Raw genomic sequence first — 7,122 nt, forward strand, 5'->3', positions numbered from 1 at the left:
ACATCTACATCACTTCCTTACCTAAAGTACCTCGAGCATGAGAAACATGCGTCACTGTTTGAATTTTTTATTCTCTCAATGAAATAATCAGGAAACCTTTTCATGCTTTTAATGTGTTTATGATTTATGTTTCTCACCATTTTGTTTGCTTTACATTTTATTTGCCAGTACTCTCGCCTGATGAGGAAGCCTTCCAGGACGGAGGGGGGCTGCTGGGCTCCAGGTTGTTTTACTTTGCTCGCCCAGTTTTATCATTTGTCATGCCCATAGCAACACTCCCTTTTAGGAGGCGGGCCATCTTACCATGTACGGTGTGCGTCCACACCTAAGGCAAGCCAGTCTGCACCTGTCTTCGCCTGTCCACACCCGGACAGTGCCACGGGCCAAGAACGCTTTTTTGTTTTGTGTCAGCCCCTTTGCATTACTCTAAACTAGAGCTGCTGGACCTCGCGACTTTCCTTCCCAATACCTGCTACCACGCACTGGACCTCATTATTGCTGTGACCTGCTGCACCAAATGCAGGGTCTCAGTTTTGTCTGATTGAAAATGTGTGTGGAGGTAAGTGCAACATCCCAGCCTCATTCTTCTGCTAAGTTCTTTTCTCTCAATTGTAGGTCACTAGTTAAGACTTTCTTGAAGAGCATATACTAGATGCAATCTTTTTGACGGAGTCAATTGAATAACTGGATCTGCGGAGCATTAGACCAAATAGCCCCCTGGTAAATCATGCTTTTGGCAGACAAATGAACTGCAAGTGCCTTGAATGCCTTTGGCGCAGAACCTATGATCCAGCTTGCAAAGCTAATTACACAGCAGCCCTTAAATTCTACCACTGTCGTATTAACCAATCTTGTTACGACTATTACAGAAATAAAATCCAATCTGCCCAGAACTCTTCTCGCAAAATTTTCACCAATGTCAAGTCAATCTCCTTGCTTGTCCCTACTTTCAGCTTCCACTTCACCATCAGAGAATGACTGCAATGCCTTAGCTCAATTTCTCTCTGAAAAGGTGTCAAAAATGTATGCCCTCATCTGTTTCCCTCCCCCTATTCATGCCTTACCACTGAGTGACTGTATCCCTTCCCCATCTTATATCATATTATAAAATCTCTCATAACTATGTTATCTATGTAATTAGCTCTTGTCTTATCTATCTGTTAATTCGATTTGTATAAACGCTTGCTGCTCTCTTTTGTTAACCTGTTGAATTCTACTGAAATATGTTCTTTTACCTCTACTATTGTTCTTACTCATTTTTTCTTTTTTTTTTACCAACTGTAGGTTGCACCACCTAATTCAAATATCCAGAAAAAAGTAATTTATGAATGTCCATCCAGTATTAACAATGTTCAAGTTCCTTTATTCTTCTTTTTAATTTGAAACAAAGCACTGGGCAGCCAACACGTTTCGTTCTTTTTAGACAGGAACTTTGTCAGGGCTGTAAAGACATTTAAAAACATATGTATAATACAATCTTAAAGTACATTAGCATCCAACGATACATTACACATAATACATCAAGACAGGAGACACTCTAAAAAAGAATCTTACAAACATTCATTTTCTTTTCTACCCAAGCATGATCTATCAAATATATAACAGGTCGAGAACCTGGACAACTGTCTCTTCATTTAAATTCATTATTATTAGTTGCAATTATTGACCCACACTCAAAATCGAATAGAGATTATTTCGATATTTACAAAAAGAAAAATATATATGTTCATCTTACACAATTGAGACCAAGTCCAAACTGCATCGACCCTTGACGTCTGGTATTATATCCTTTTGTTCATCAACCTTGTCGTATGACATTACTGGACAGATCTAATATTGCCCCATAGGATAAGTCAGGCATGCTTTTATAAAGGAAAGAAAGTAGACATGTATATAGACTTTAAAGCTAACTTCAAAAGATGAAAGGAGAATCAGAGAAGGAAAAGGAAAAATGGCAGCAGCAGTTATATCCAACAAGAAGGGCTGCATGCCCGTCGCTATACATTGGAAACAACTCTGTTGGCTATATTCAATCAATCTAATATATAAGGAGGGCATCCAAGAATAGGCCATACATCTACCGATGATACTGCTGCTAGTTGTTTTTTGCCTGGTGACGCATTCCTCAGTATCGTCCAACTAAGAGCTCTCCCTGCTCTGCCACCTTAAAATCCGAAATCACAGGTTGCACATAACGTCTGTTGTGCCTATTAGAAATAGTATTGTGTTATATAGTATACCTCACTACCATGTCCCAAATCCAATACACCAAACACAAAGCTACCATTGTACTAGTGCACTGTATATAATTACGTATCTTGAAATGGAATCTGTCACCCTAACGGAGGTACTGACTGCCAAACTTTGAAATGTTTGTTGGCCTGGAGGAGTTTCCTCCCATGCCGAGGGTGCATTGTACACTTTTCCATGCCCCTCACCGCCAGAATTTTCCTGGCTGTGATGGGAATTGAAAAATGACTATATGTCCACCCATGTAAATTAGGTGGTCAATTAGATACTCAAATCTCCAATGCCCTTATTTCATCAGGCCGTCAGAGACATTTGACCATGGTGGAGATGGAGTAGTCTCTGCTGTTGTCAAACTATAGTACACCCAATTCAAAATAAGCCAGGTGGACCTTAATGTTGGCAGGGAAGTAGGTGTTGCGAGTTCCCTCTCCACCAAGATTTAAATTGGGCCCTTAGTCTCCAATGTCTCCATGTGACAATTGTATTTCTCTACCCATACCTATCACCACAGGCCCTCTACATTAATCTGACCCTCTTAGTGCGACATACTCCGTGAGATCACCTAATGAGAGGGACAAAAGTCACACGGTCTCTTTGGCTTTGGGTGTTTGCCAGTGCCAAGGTTCTTCGCCTAACAGGAGTTGTCCAGTTATCCTCACATGTGGCACCACTACATCTTCTGTTTCAGTGCAGCCCAACCTCCTTCATAGCACTACCAGCAGCCCCCTGCACACACAGGGAACTGTGGGGGATCAAAGTGTCATAACACATGAATCCAGATTCTTCAGAAATGATCAGAAGGCAACATCTCAGTGTTTGTACAGGATCTGCTATACTAATCGAGATACGCGGGTCAACCTGCCTATTCAGCTACACTGTACACAAAGTCCTCTCTTTTAACAATTGCAAAGTCTTTCTATTTCTTTATAATAGTCCATATTTTCGATGCAAAAGAAGATATCATGAAAGCAATCCATGCAGAAGATTATGTCACATACAATAGTCCTGCCTGCTGCTGTTCCAACTCCATAACTATGCGGAAATAAATAATCAACTGTCCCATTATAGAGATCATGCAACAGCAGAAAGTGTGGGGTCTTCACTTTTGCCTCCTGTTTTACTGTGAGAACAAGCAGGTGATCATCCGCTCCTTGCAAAAGGCAACATCTACCCTGGGCTAGAAATAGGAAGTAGGAAATGATGACCCCTTCTACATTTAAAGTTATTCTGTGATGCCATATAGAGTTGTTCACAGTTAAGAAGTAGAGAAAGACATCACCCTCACTGGATGCAGTTGTAGCATGCGCAAGTGTCATCAGGCCCCTTTGAAGGTTAGCACCAAGGAAGATCATGAAGAAGGTTCTGAAAATCCCAACAATTTGTAACTGAGTGTAGTTATACAAGGAACGTTTAAGGAGCTCTGCTTTCCTTTGATCCACTGCTACCTGGGAAACCATCTGCTGGACGACAATGGCTGTTCTCCAAATAAATCACTATTTAGTTAAGGAGTTTAGGAGGAATGGATGAGAGAGGTGAAAGTTGGGGAGAGGGTCTTTAATAGAATGACTGATTGGGGTGACCATGATGAACACCCACCTAACGTCTCATCTGGGCCTGGAGTTGACATTTCACTATGAAAGTTGGCTGAACACCCTTCACAACGTCGGAATACACATCATTTGTCCATGCATTAGAGATTATCTAAATTATTTGCTTCAACACCAGGGGCCAGATGTAGGTGGCCGTTTCAGGCCATTTACCGACCGGTAACGGCCGATTTCGGCCGTTACCGACCGGTAAATGGGTTTTCGGTATGTAGGGGCAATATTTTACAGAATCGGTAAATTTACCGATTCTGTAAAATACCGAATCGGTATTTTTACCGATTCGGTAAATCTGAGATGTAGGTGGGACTCTTCTGAGTCCCACAAGCCTTACCGAATCGGTATTTTACCATCAAATCCAATTTGATGGTAAAATACCGATTCCGGTGTGCATGCACATGCATGCACACCTATGCCATATGACAGGCAGACCTGCCCTTAGGGCATGTATGCCTGCCACATGGCACCCGAGCCTGTTTTGGGGGGCCAGAGGGTGTCAAAGTGACACCCCCTGCACCCTTGTGAAAGTCGGTATTTACCGATTCGGTAAATACCGAATCGGTAATGCCCATTCATTCCTATGGGCTTCAAAGCCCATAGGAATGAATGGGCATTACCGATTCAGTATTTACCGAATTCTTCAGAATCGGTATTCCAGCACATCTGGAATACCTACATATTCACCCCTTAGACTTCCCGATTTTTAATTACCGAATCGGTAAAATTCGGTAATTAAAAATCGGTATATCTATTTTACCTACATCTGGGCCCAGGGGCTTTATTTTCCCTGCTAAACAGCTTGTGATTGTAGTCAGACTGACGTACGTACGTGGGGCGATATCTCTGTTGCATCTGATAATCTCAAACTAGACAGTGGAAAACTATATTCCAAATAGTTCCACAGAAAGTACTTTTCATCCGAGATGGCACAGAAGGGTAGGTATGCAATTTTATAGTTCTTAATCAAGTGTTGGTTTGGTGCAGACCTACATTGTGCTTCAAGATCACACAGACTCTGGTTTGAAGATAAACTGGAGTAGGGGCATGTTCACCCTACTTTCTTTTATTGGAGAGTCATTTATTGGTGGGTCCTGTGAGTGATAGGTGCAGGGAGAGTGTAAGACACATCCCTTTGTTAGAGGAGACTGTCATGTGATGTGTCCTTTTTAATACTACATAAGAAAGATATCCTGAGACGATTTCTAGTCTTAGCTTTGAAAATCGGAGTTTGTATATTTATGATTGCGACACTTTGCACATCTCACACAGCCCAGTAATTCTTCTTAACAATATCTGAAATCCTGGGAGTGAAATCATTATAGGCCATCTTAACATGAAAATGAGGGTAGACTAATTTTCCCTCGCTGCAAAGAAATGGCTGGGGAGGTAGGCCTATGTGACACCAGGGGGTTATGTTTCTAGGAGAACATAGACTCCATATATTTCTTGTACTGTCATAAAACATATGCCAAACTTGACTATTTTCTGGTTACAGACTCTCTGACTCCCATCCTTCAGTTCATTTTTATAGGCTGTACTGCCCTCTTTGACTCTAGCCACTTTAATCTGATGCTGGATCTTCATGACCAGGATTGATGGTAGAGGGTGTGTCAATTAAACTGAAACCTGTTTGCATACTAGATGGTTTGACTTTCAAGTCTGCATAACTAACTACAGCTCGAAGAAATTGCACAAAAGACTTGAGCAGGGATACTTTGTTAGGCGCTCTCAGAGAAGTGCTTCAAGGTAGTCTTTTCGCAGCTTCCTCACATGCTAACAGGGAAAGGGATGCCCCACGCAAAAGCTCAGAGAAAGTTGGTGGAGAGACACAACAGAACCTAGAGAGTGTGAAGAACTATCTGGTGTTTGAGGACATTGTTGTTACATAAAATATGTTTTCTCTCCATAGAACTAAGAAGCATTACTACATGGGAATAAGGGACAAGCTTCCCAAACACAGACCAAACTGGTCCACTTTAGGGTCAATAGGCTATAAGACAGGAGGTAGAGAGGTATGTTCTGAAAAAGAAAAAATACTATCTCTTTCAATCGTTCTACTCCAATCTCTAGGGTAGTGATAGAGTGGATGACCCACACATTGGGATTACCATCAAGAGTTGAAGACTTCGAGAATGACCCCCCTAGCCAATTCTGGGGCCCCGGAACTTCCCATAGAAACTGCAAAGGTAATATTGGGTTTTTCCAAACTTAAGCTTTTCAGGGTCCACTACACTCTTACAACCCTCCTTCACTGGAAACACACTGTAACAGACACCATGGAAGAGACTTTAATTTCACTGCTACTTAAACCAGGGGCGGGCTGATCACTAAGTAGCTCCTATTGATATGTTTTCTAGATCCCTCTAGAACAACAGGATTTGATTTTCTGGCATGAAGGGCTCAATCAATGTGCCAACCCGAATCAGAACATTAGTTGGAATGCAACTAGTACACAATCCACTGAGCAATGTTCTCTCAAATGTCTGGTAATGATCAGTCCCATGAGACATGACAGGGGCACTTAGTGGAAACCCAAATCCTCTATCATAAACAAATAAATAAATAAAAGATTGTAAGTGCTTATTTTAAACTCCCAGTCTAGTACATATGACACAGAAGAAAAACATAATGGCAGCACAGAACTTTATGAATAGTGTGAACAGAAGAAAATATTCTAAAATTGTTTTTATATTTGTAGCTATAGCCCTAAAATTCTTAGGGGCACATGCATCATTGTAAATTGCATTCGCAAATGGTGCGAATCGCAAAATTCAGACGTTTGCGAATGCAATTTCAACTTTTGGGATGCATCATCATTTTTGCACTTTTCGCAATTTAAGAAATCGCAAAATTGCGATTTCTTAAATTGCGAATGCATTTAAGGAATCTCAAATTGAGATTCCTTAAATGCAATGCATCAAACTTAAAAAATTAGCGATTTCGCTAATAAGGGGAGCAAATTGCCATGAAGTTGACCTTCATGGTAATTTGCGAAAACTTTGAAAATGCACTAAAGCGCATTTTTCAAAGTTCCATTTTACACACACACATGTGTGTGTGCAAGATGTACTTATAGGCAGATTTCAGGGGTGCAACAGGGTGTCCTTTGGACACCCCTGCACCCTCGAAATTGCATTCTCAATTTGCGATTCTCTAATGGAGAATCGCAATTTGAGAATTTCTTCCCATTCATTCCTATGGGCCTCTAGGCCCATAGGAATGCATGGGGAGGTATTCCTTAATTGCGATTCTCAATTAGAGAATCGCA

The sequence above is a fragment of the Lissotriton helveticus genome, chromosome 5_1 (assembly GCF_964261635.1).
Source record: "Lissotriton helveticus chromosome 5_1, aLisHel1.1, whole genome shotgun sequence".
NCBI classification, from domain to species: Eukaryota; Metazoa; Chordata; class Amphibia; order Caudata; family Salamandridae; genus Lissotriton; species Lissotriton helveticus.